Genomic DNA, 11,449 nt, shown 5'->3' on the forward strand with positions numbered 1-11,449 from the left:
CACCAGTACTCCCAAATCCCTTTGCATCTTAGATATTTGAATTTTCTCTCCATTTAGAAAATAGTCTGCACTTTTATTTCTTCGACCGAAGTGCATGACCATACACTTCTCAACACTGCATTCCACCTGCCAATACTTTGTCCATTTTCTGAATCTAGGTTCTTTTATAACCTCTCTGTTTCCTCAAAACAGTCTTCATACCGGCCACAAACTTGGCACAAATCCATCAATTCCATCATCCAAATCATGGACGTAAAACATAAAAAGTTGTCCCAGCACAGATCCCGGTGGAATACCACTAAACACCAGCAACCAACCAGAAAAAGCTCCCTGTATTCCCATTCTCTGTCTCTGTCTAATCAGCCAATGCTCTGTCCATGCTAGTATCTTGCCTGTAATACCATGGGCTCTTGTTAAGCAGACTCATGTGTGGCACCTTGTCAAAGACCTTCTGAAAATTGAAATACACAACATTCACAGATTCTCCTTTGTCTATCCTGTTTGTTATTTCTTCAAAGAATTCCAAATGATTTGCCAGGCAAGAACTATGCTGACTATGGCTTATTTTATCATGCACCCCCAAGTACTCCAAAACCACAACCTTCACGATCAAATCCAACATCTTCCCATCCACTGAGCTCAGATTAAATTGCATATAATTTCTTTCCTTCTGCCTCCCTCCCTTCTTGAATAGTGGAGTGATATTTGTAAATTTCCAGCCCTCCAGGACCATGTCAGAATCTATTGATTCTTGAAATATCAATACTAATGCCTCCACAATCTCTTCAGCCACCTCTTTCAGAACTCTGGAATGGACACCATTTGGTCCTTGTGATTTATCTACTCTCAGACCTCTCAGTTTCTCAAGAATTTTCTCCCTTCTGGTAATTTCACACACTCCTGCCCCATGACACTCCAACTTTTTGCATGCTGTCAGTGTCTTCAGCAGTGAAGACTGATAAGATAAACTTTTTCATCTCTTACTTTATATATCTAAAGGAACTTTTGGTATCTCCTTTCATAATACTGGTTCGTATTTCACCTTTTCCTTTTTCATGACTAATTTAGTTTCCTTCTGTTGTTTTTTAAAAGCTTTCCAATCTTCTAACTTCCTATTAAGTTTTGCTCTATTATATGCCCTCTCCTTGGCTTTTATGTTGGCTTTGACTTGTCAGCCACAGTTGTGCCATCTACCCTTTAGAATACATCTTCGTCTTTGGGAGGTATATAATCTGCGCCTTCTAAATTGCTTCCAGAAATTCCAGCCATTGCTACTCTGCTCTCAGCCCTGCCAGTGATCTTTTGCAATCAATTTTGGCCAGCTCCTCTCTCATACCACTGTAATTCTCTTTACACCACTGTAATACTGATAGATATGACTTCAGCTTCTGCTACTCAAATTGCAGGGTGAATAATATCATATTACGATCACTGTTTCATAAGAGTTCCTCTACCTTAATTCTGGTTCATTGCATAACAACCAATCCAGAATAGCTGATTGTGGGGTCAACCATGAGCTGCTCTAAAAAGCCAACTCATAGACATTCTGCAAAATTTCCCTCTTGGAATCCAGCACCAACCTAATTTTCCCAGTCTATCTGCGTACTGAAATCCCCCATGACTATCATAACATTGCTCTTTTGACACACATTTTCTACCTCCCATTGTAACTTGTAGACCACATCATTACTACTGTTTAGAGGTCTGTATACAACTCTCATCAGGGTCTTTTCACCTTTGCTGTTTCTTCACCCTACCAACAATGATTCTACACTGAACCTATGTCACCTCTTTTTTTATGATTTGATTTCATTTTTTACAAACAGAACAACCTTATAATCCACCTGTCCTTTCAATTCAAAGTGTAACCTCGGATGTTAAGCTTTCAGGTATAACTTCTTTCAGCCATGATTCATTGATGTCCACAATGTCACATATGCCAATCTGAAACTACTGCAAGTAATCGACCATATTCTATATACTGCGTGCATTCATATATAACACCTTCACTGTGTATTCAGCACTGTTTTCGATTTTGTCCCCCTTTTACATTGCAGCTCATTTCATTGACTGCAATTTTGCCCTGTCATCAGACTCTCCTTGTTAGCAGTCTCACTCCACACTGCCTCTGCTTGTAAACCAACTGACCCATCCTCAACCCTATCACCATGGTACCCATCCCCCTGAAAAAATTAGTTTAAACCCTCCCAAACAGCTCTCTCAAACTTCCCTGCAATGATATTGGTGCCCTTGGGTTTAGGTGTATCTTGTCCTTTTTGTACAGATCGCACCTTCCCTCGGTGAGATCCCAATGATCCAGAAATCTGCACCCCTGCCCTCTGCACCAGTTTCTCAGCTATGCATTCACATGCCAAATCATGTGAAAAATCCAGAGATTCCTACCCCAGCGATCCTGCTTTTCAGCTTTGTACGTCGCTCTCTCAAATCTCTCTTCAGGATCTCTGCACCTTTCCTACCGATGTCATGTGTGCCAATATGTACCAGGAGTTCCAGCTGCTCACACTCCGCCTTGATAATGTTGTGGACCTGATCCGAGACATCCCTGACCCAGGCACCTGATCCGAGGCATCCCTGACCCAGGCACCTGATCCGAGACATCCTGACCCAGGCACCCAATCCGAGACATCCTGACCCAGGCACCTGATCCGAGACATCCTGACCCAGGCACCTGATCCGAGACATCCTGACCCAGGCACCCAATCCGAGACATCCTGACCCAGGCACCTGATCCGAGACATCCTGATCTGAGACATCCTGACCCAGGCACCTGATCCCAGACACCCCTGACCCAGGCACCCAATCCGAGACATCCTGACCCAGGCACCTGATCCGAGACATCCTGATCTGAGACATCCTGACCCAGGCACCTGATCCCAGACACCCCTGACCCAGGCACCTGATCCGAGACATCCTAACTCAGGCACCTAATCCCAGACGTCCTGACCCAGGCACCTGATCCCAGACATCCTGACCCAGGCACCTGCGAGGCAACATGTCATCTGGATGTTCCTGTCGTGCCCTGAGAATCTAGTCTCTGTTCCTCTGACAATGGAATCTCCCATCACCAGAGAATCGAGTCTCTGTTCCTCTGACAATGGAATCTCCCATCACCAGAGAATCGAGTCTCTGTTCCTCTGACAATGGAATCTCCCATCACCAGAGAATCGAGTCTCTGTTCCTCTGACAATGGAATCTCCCATCACCAGAGAATCGAGTCTCTGTTCCTCTGTCAATGGAATCTCCCATCACCAGAGAATCGAGTCTCTGTTCCTCTGACAATGGAATCTCCCATCACCAGAGAATCGAGTCTCTGTTCCTCTGACAATGGAATCTCCCATCACCAGGGAATCGAGTCTCTGTTCCTCTGACAATGGAATCTCCCATCACCAGAGAATCGAGTCTCTGTTCCTCTGTCAATGGAATCTCCCATCACCAGAGAATCGAGTCTCTGTTCCTCTGTCAATGGAATCTCCTATCACCAGAGAATCGAGTCTCTGTTCCTCTGTCAATGGAATCTCCCATCACCAGAGAATCGAGTCTCTGTTCCTCTGTCAATGGAATCTCCCATCACCAGAGAATCGAGTCTCTGTTCCTCTGTCAATGGAATCTCCTATCACCAGAGAATCGAGTCTCTGTTCCTCTGTCAATGGAATCTCCCATCACCAGAGAATCGAGTCTCTGTTCCTCTGTCAATGGAATCTCCCATCACCAGAGAATCGAGTCTCTGTTCCTCTATCGATGGAATCTCCCATCACCACTGCAGTCCTCTACACTTCTGTTCTGAGCCAGAGTGCCAATTCCTTTCTGTTCAAACGCTGCCTGAGCCAGATCTGCCAGCACTGATCAAATCATTGAATGTGTTCAGCTGACTGAAGCTCCGTGAGCCAGTGGACTTCACTCAAAGGCCACAAGAACATCACTAACCAATGGAGATGCATTGGGTCAGGGTCACTGATTTGAACCCCAGTGTTGTTCCACCGTTGTTTGACAAGATACGTGACCACTCTCAGGGTGGAGGAGCAACCCTTCATATTCCGTCCACCTCCAACCTGATGGCATGAACATCGATTTCTCCCTCCCCTTCCTTATATTTCTAGTTCCCACTCTAGCCTCTTACCTCTTCTCCTCACCTGCTATGACCTCTCCAGCCACCCCTCCTGTTTCCCTTTCATCCATGACCCACTCTCCCCTCCTATCAGATTGCTTCTTCTCCAGCCCTTTACCTTTCCCACCCACCTGGTTTCACCTCTCACCTTCCAGGTATCCTCCTTCCCCTCCATCCAGGTTTATATTCTGGCTCTCCTTTAGATTCCTTTCCAGTCTTGAAGAAAGGTCTCGGTCTGAAAGGTCTCTGTTTATTCATTTCCAAAGATGTTGTTTGACCTGTTCAGTTCCTTCAGTAATTTATGTGTGTTGCTCTCAATTTCCAGAATCTGCAGAATGTCTTGTGTGTGTGTGTGTGTGTGTGCGTCTGACCATAAGTTCAGATGAATATTAAAGTTGAGTAAGATTCCACGCAAGATATCAACAGTCAGTCCTCGCTCAACACATGAAATGTTGTTAAAAAACAGTCATTTCCAGGGGCTGGATAGTTTCTCAACACTAAAAGTAACTCCAGGTTTCCCCAACCATTCCCATTAAAGAAAAAAGCAGAGAGCTGGAAGAACTCAGTGGGTCAGGCAGAATCTGTGGAGACAGAATATCTGTAAGAGTCATTGGGTTGTACAGTTATCAAGCATTTTGTTTGATGTGTGTCTTCTCTGTAGCGATGAAGGAAGAGAAGGGACGAGGCAACGTGGGAGGGGGAAGGAGTGGTAAACTCAGAAGCAACTGAGAAGGGGTGAGGGGTCCGGAGTAATGAGGAAAAGTAAAGGCAGGAAAAGGAAAACAGAGGGAAGTATAACAGAAATGAAATGGTTCAAGTTGAAGTTTAATGGTCATTCAGACTGGGTATATGAACAATCATGAATACAGAAGTGTTACTCCGGGGTCAAAGTGCAAAATACATTAGCAACAGTCACACACAGCACAAGGCACATACAGCACATATAAGATAGCAGTAAAATATAGTCACACCAAAAATACACGACAGTTCCAGAGTCCGTGAGTGTTGTAGCAGTCTGTAGTCGAACACAATACAGGTTCATATTCTGCTGAGCACTGACTCCAGCACAGATGCCATGCCAGGCTATCTCCGGCACTTCAGTGATGCGCTCGACTCTGACACCTGCCCCGGGGCAGTGACAACCATCACGGATCGAGGTCTCGTTATCACTATGACCGAGGCCATGCAGCTCCCCCGCTGTTGGTGAATAAACAAATGAATTGGACTTGCAATATTCCACACCACCAACGTCCAACAGGGTCTTGCGATCACAGGAGGACACAGATCGATGTCAGGGTGAAGGCTAACCCTGTGGAACATGAGGACTCACTCCTCCAACCTGCACATGCCTCAGTATCAGTCGAGGAGACCATGGACAGACTTACCGGAATGGGAGCAGGTAATGGAATTAAAATCTGACCACCGGGAGATTCCCGCTGTTATCATTGACAGAATAAAGGTCAATGAAAAGGACCCCTATCAATCTCGAGCCTCATCGCTGAAGAGGTCACACGGTATCCAATGAAATACCCTGAGAGACTTGCAGTTGAAGCACTTCCTGAACTGGAATGAGTGACTGGGGTTCTGTATGCCAGTGAGGGAGAAAGTGTAGGGGGAAGTTTAACAGTTGGCACGGTTACAGGAACAAGCACCATGAGGGGGGATCAATGGTGGGGAAAGGGTATACAATGGAGTGACAGGGGGAGAGTGAGAGTGAGAGAGAGAGAGTGAGAGATCCCTGCAGAAAGGGATCAAGAGTGGATGAGAAGTTGTGTCTGGAGTTGGAGTCCTTTTGTAGATAGTAGAAACATAGAAACAAAGAAAACCTACAGCACAATACAGACCCTTCCGCCCACAATGATGCGCCAAACATGTACTTACTTTAGAAATTACCGAGGGTTACCCATAGCCCTCTATTTTTCTAAGCTCCATATACCTATCCAAGAATCTATTGTATCCGCCTCCACTTCTGTTGCTGGCAGCCCATTTAACATACTCACCACTCTCTGCATAAAAACCTTACCCCTGACATCTCATCTGTACCTACTTCCAAACACCTTAAAACTGTGCCCTTTTGTGCTAGCCATCTTATTAGACCTGAGAAAAAGCCTCTGACTATCCACATGATCAATGCTTCTCATCATCTTATACACCTCTATCAGGTCACTTCTCATCCTCTATCACTCCAAGGAGAAAAGGCCGAGCTCACTCAATCTATTCTCATAAGGCATGCTCCCCAATCCAGGCAACATTCTTGGAAATCTCCTCTGCACTCTTTCTATGGTTTCCACATCCACCTGTAGTGAGGTGACCAGAACTCAGCACAGTAATCCAAGTGGGGTCTGACCAGGGCCCTATATAGCTGTAACATTACCTCTTGGCTCTTAAACTCAGTCCCACGATAGATGAAGGCCAATGCACCGTATGCTTCAAACTCCACCCCTAAAAGAACACCCCTCAATCTCCATCCCTCCATCTCCACCTCTCAAACTCCACCTCTCAAACTCCATGCCTCAATCTCCACACCTCAAAAGATGTGCTGGATAAGGATGCTCATGGGTGGGGTAGCTGTTGTGTTGGGTGTCTGAGAGTGAGGGCTGATGTGTGAGAAGTGAGGGAGATGTGGGTGAGGCAGCTTTGATAAAATTAGAAGGGAAGCCCCATGTTCCGGTAGGAGAACGTTGTTTAATTCTTAGATTGGACTTAGATAATTGTTTTTTCTTTGAGTTTAATGATCAATTATCTGTTTGTATTTTAAAAACAAACGGGGAGGAGAAAATGGCAGCTTGACGCACTCCGGTGAAATGATATTGTTCCTGTTAAATAGGGGCTGTGGACAATTCTGATTTGATGAAGACAGACGTGAGAAGCAGAGGAACATCTGGAGAAATTTCTGAAATGCCTGGTTCGCTGCTGTTGTTACTGTGCAATCGAGAATCTCCAGAGGGAAGGCCCCAAAAATCCTCGGCTTTGCCTGCTGCTGGCGACCGAGGCTGAGGTCAAATCGTTCAGATAGAGATGGTGCTCGGTACTCGGTGTTGGAGAGCTGATCAGAGCTCGAAGTTTTCGGACAACTCAGAGTCGGACTGTGGTTGGGCATGGTAGGGAGAGTTTTCTTCCTTCTCCTGTCTGTGTGAGATGTGGACTTTCGAGAAACTTTGAACTTTTTTTACTGTGCTATGGACTGTTCTTCATCAAGTTATGGTATTGTTGCACTGTTGTAACTATATGTTATAATTGTGTGGTTTTGTTAGTTTTTCAGTCTTGGTCTGTCCTGTGTCATTGTGATATCACACCGGAGGAATATTGTATCATTTCTTAATGCATGCATTGCTAAATGACAATAAAAGAGGACTACGTGTCCTCATAATCTAATCTAATCTAAGTAGTTCTACATACACATAACAGTTTAATAAGCTATTCATATAGCCACTATATGCTAGTGGCTATATGAAATATAATTCTGGAAGACTCAAGAAGCTTCTTTGTTCTGCATTACTTGAATAAGTGCTTTCTGATTGGTTATCTTGGTGGTGGAGTATTGAACAATAACTTTCTATTTGATTAATTCTTATGTACAGATTTGATTGGAATTTTCCTTGTCAGTGAGGCCCACTGTTGGTTGGGGTCGACCATAGACGATGCATCCTAACTGTCTATGTGAACAGTAATTTTCTATTTGATGAACTCTTATCTACAGATTTGAATGGAATTTTCCTTGTCAGTGAGGCCAGACCCTCTGTTGGTTGGGGTTGACCATGGACGCTGCATCCTAGCTGTCTACGTGATACACAAGCTCGGGCAGTATGATCTGGAGAGCAGGTTGTTGCCCATGCAACAGGCTCCCCCTCTCCACACAGCAGATGAATCCAAAGGAGCAGCAGAAACTGATACAGTTTGGCACCAGTGGCATCACAGGAGTTGCTTTCAGCTTTGAGCTCAATGTTTGACTGCCTTAGGATCTCCAGCTCCAGATTTTTTCCTCGGGTTTACTTCCAAAGCCTTCCCGTCAATGGCTATACTGCAAGGCATCAGATGTTTTAGACCAGAGTTTTCTTTCCATAGATGAGCTGGCAACCATGGCTGATGAGCCTCATCTGCCCGAAGTGACTGGTTCTAAGGCACCAGTAACCCGGCTTTGTCCCTTCTCCTGTCACAGTCATAGAGTCATAGAAATCAACAACACAGAAACAGGCCCTTCAGCCCATCTAGTCTATGCTGAACCATTCACTCTGCCTCGGCCCACTGACCTGCACAGACTATAGCCCTCCCATCCATGTACCTATCTAAACTTTTCTTCAAAATCAAAATCACATCAACCACTTGTGATGACAGCTCATCCCACACTCTCACCACCCTCTGAGTGAAAAAATTTCCCCTCATGTTTCCCTTAAATATCTCACCTTTTACCCTTAACCTATGACCTCTAGTTGTTGTCTCACCCAGCTGCAGTAGAAAAGGCCTGCTTGCATTTACTTATTCTTTCACCATATTCAAGTACCTCAATTGTTCCATCATGTCTGAACCTGTTATGCACCTCCTTTTATTTCTCAACCAGGGCCTGAGTAACCACGGTTCCCTAAACCTGTTATCCTTGCCTCTTATTCTCACAGGCAGATACAAGATTTGTATTCTCAAAATTTCACTTTTGAAGGCCTCCCACTTACCACCTTTGCCAGAAATGAGCCTGTTCCAACCCACACTTGCCAGATCCTTTCTGATACCATCAAAATTGGCCTTTATCCAATTTAGAATCTCAAGCTGATGACAAGATTATCCTTTTCATTAATTGAAACTAACGGCATTACCTTTTACAGTACGGGACTCCCAGTCAACATGCAGAAAGTTAAAATGATCCACCACCACAACCTTATTTTTTAGATTAGATTTGTGTTCCTTTCATATCACAGAATGTATACAGTCTGCAATCTGAAATTCATACTCTTCACAAGCATGCACAAAACAAGAGAACCCATAAAATGAATGGCAGAACATTAAAGACAGTATATTTACCAATTTCCAACTTTATCAAACAATTAACAGAAAAGGGGGAAAAGGGGCCTATTACAGTTAAACCAGTCTAAATGTGCACATGAGCATTGGAGCTTGTTTCTGTAGTAACTGTGTGTATTGTTTTACTCATGGCGCTGAGTTCCCATCGCCAATCACAGGTAGAACTTCCCCTCTTGGAATCCTTTGACTCATAAAACAGCCCTTACATGAGGTGGGATCCTTCAGGTGTCTTCCCTGATGCTCTTCTCTCCGCACCTCCCGCCAAACGACCCCAAACTAGACTTACTGTCCTGCATAATCTCATCCCGCCCAGCTGTCTAGAATAGCCTCTTGCCTCCCACTGGGCAGAACGTTACCACACGTACCAAGACAATCCTGACTGGCTGACACAACATTCCTAAGATTGAACAACATGGCTCCTTGTCTTCAGCCAAAGCCAAAACACTCTTACTTGCAGGAAACATTGTTTTTGTAGAAAACTACTGAAATAGAATAACTCACAGCATAGCAGTGAAATCTTAACCAGTCATTACATATATTATTTACAACTTTGAGATTCGTCAGCTTGCAGGCAGCCACAAAACAAAAAAACACCCTGGAACCCATTTGAAGAGAAATCTCACACAACAAGACCGTCAAACACCCAGTGTCTGAAAAAAGGGAAGGGAGGTGTTGCAGAGGGGCCAAGTTATTTTGAGGGCAGGTTGGAAGCTAGGGGCAAGGTTTCTGAAATTGATGAGATCAGAATGGGTGAAGGAAGCTGCATCAATGCAGTCAGCAATGTAGTGGAGAAAAATTCTGGGCGTGTTACTGGCGTGAGCTTGGAATGTGGAATCTTCCATGCAATCAATGAAGTCAAAGTCGTGCCCCTGGAAACATATTTGGTTTACTCCTCCCCCTGTCCACCTCCTTATTCTGGATCTACCCTCCTCCTTCCCATTCCCGATGATGGGTCTTTCCCAGAACCTGACTGATTTCATCCATTGATGATGCTGCCTCATCTGATGAGTTTAGCCAGCATTTTGAGTATGTTCCCCTCCCTCCACTCCCCCACTCCCCATGCTGGCTGATCATCAGCAGATGGGCTGCTCAGGGTAATTTTCATCACTGACAGAGGGTAGTACACATCACAGGAGTCACATCACTATCACTCTTTTATTGACCATCAGTGGGGCAGACAGAGGGTCTGAGCAGGCAACACAAGACATTTTCAGTGCAATAACTGATCAAACACCCTTGTTCAGGATGAGGGTCTGCTGCAGTTTGTTTCTGGAGTCAGAGCTTCTCAGAACCGGATGAGTTGTATTCAGTGATGTGTTCAGAGCAGGTCAGGGCAGACATGGGGAGCAGCAGCATTTCAGGCTGGGTCTGGGCAGCAGAATCCCCAGATGGTGAGAGTGTCAGGTGATCACCGGCCTCCTCCTGCAGGAGTTCCTGGAACAGGAAATACAGACGGTCTCTATCAGTTGTACACTAACTGACATTCCTCCCTGCAGGAGTGGGAGCACAGTGCAGGAACACTGCACCGTGTGAGAAGACGGAGATGATACACACTTCCCCACTCCAAGCCTACCCACTGGACCCGCTGTGCTCAGTGACACCGGCACCGACGGAGATTAATAACGTCACACAGAAGTCAGCAGAACCCTCGGATCCTGTCCAGTGGGACAGAATGGAAAGTGGAGGGATATGTCGACTTTGTAAAGAGCATTATTCAGCCAGTCCTTGGGAGACTACACATGGTTCTGGTCACAGTGGTGAATTAAAGGTTCACACTGAATAGTCACAGATCAGAATCACAGCACCGGCTGGGAAAGGGAAGTCTCAGGGTTGTCCTGTGGGACGGAAGGTCACAGAAGTGTTTGATGGGGAGAAGGTACCTCCACTTGTGCCTGGAACTGGACACAGGGTCATTAATACAGGGTAATCACTGAGAGATCAGAAAGAACTCAGGGGAAACTTCTCCCCCAGACAGAGAGAGAGAGAAGGTGGAACTAACCCCACCCCTACTGGGAGCAGCTCGATAATCACATATGGAGGAATTAGAAGGATAGTGAGGGGTGTGATGGACAGAGGTGGGAGAAAGCTGGTGTTACACAGAAACATCAGCATTAACCAGCGAGGATAATTGTCCTGATTCCCTGCTCTAAAAACCATTGAACCCTGTCCAGTGCAGAATGTGGGACTGAGTCACTGAAGATACAGGTAGATGAGCAGCAGTGACCAGCAACTGGAGAACATCTGGACTCTCCTGCCCTGGGAAAAGGCTGTGGCCATCTTTGCCCTCTCATGGTTTTATACACCACTGTA

The sequence above is a fragment of the Mobula hypostoma genome (assembly GCF_963921235.1).
Source record: "Mobula hypostoma chromosome 8 unlocalized genomic scaffold, sMobHyp1.1 SUPER_8_unloc_3, whole genome shotgun sequence".
Lineage (NCBI taxonomy): Eukaryota > Metazoa > Chordata > Chondrichthyes > Myliobatiformes > Myliobatidae > Mobula > Mobula hypostoma.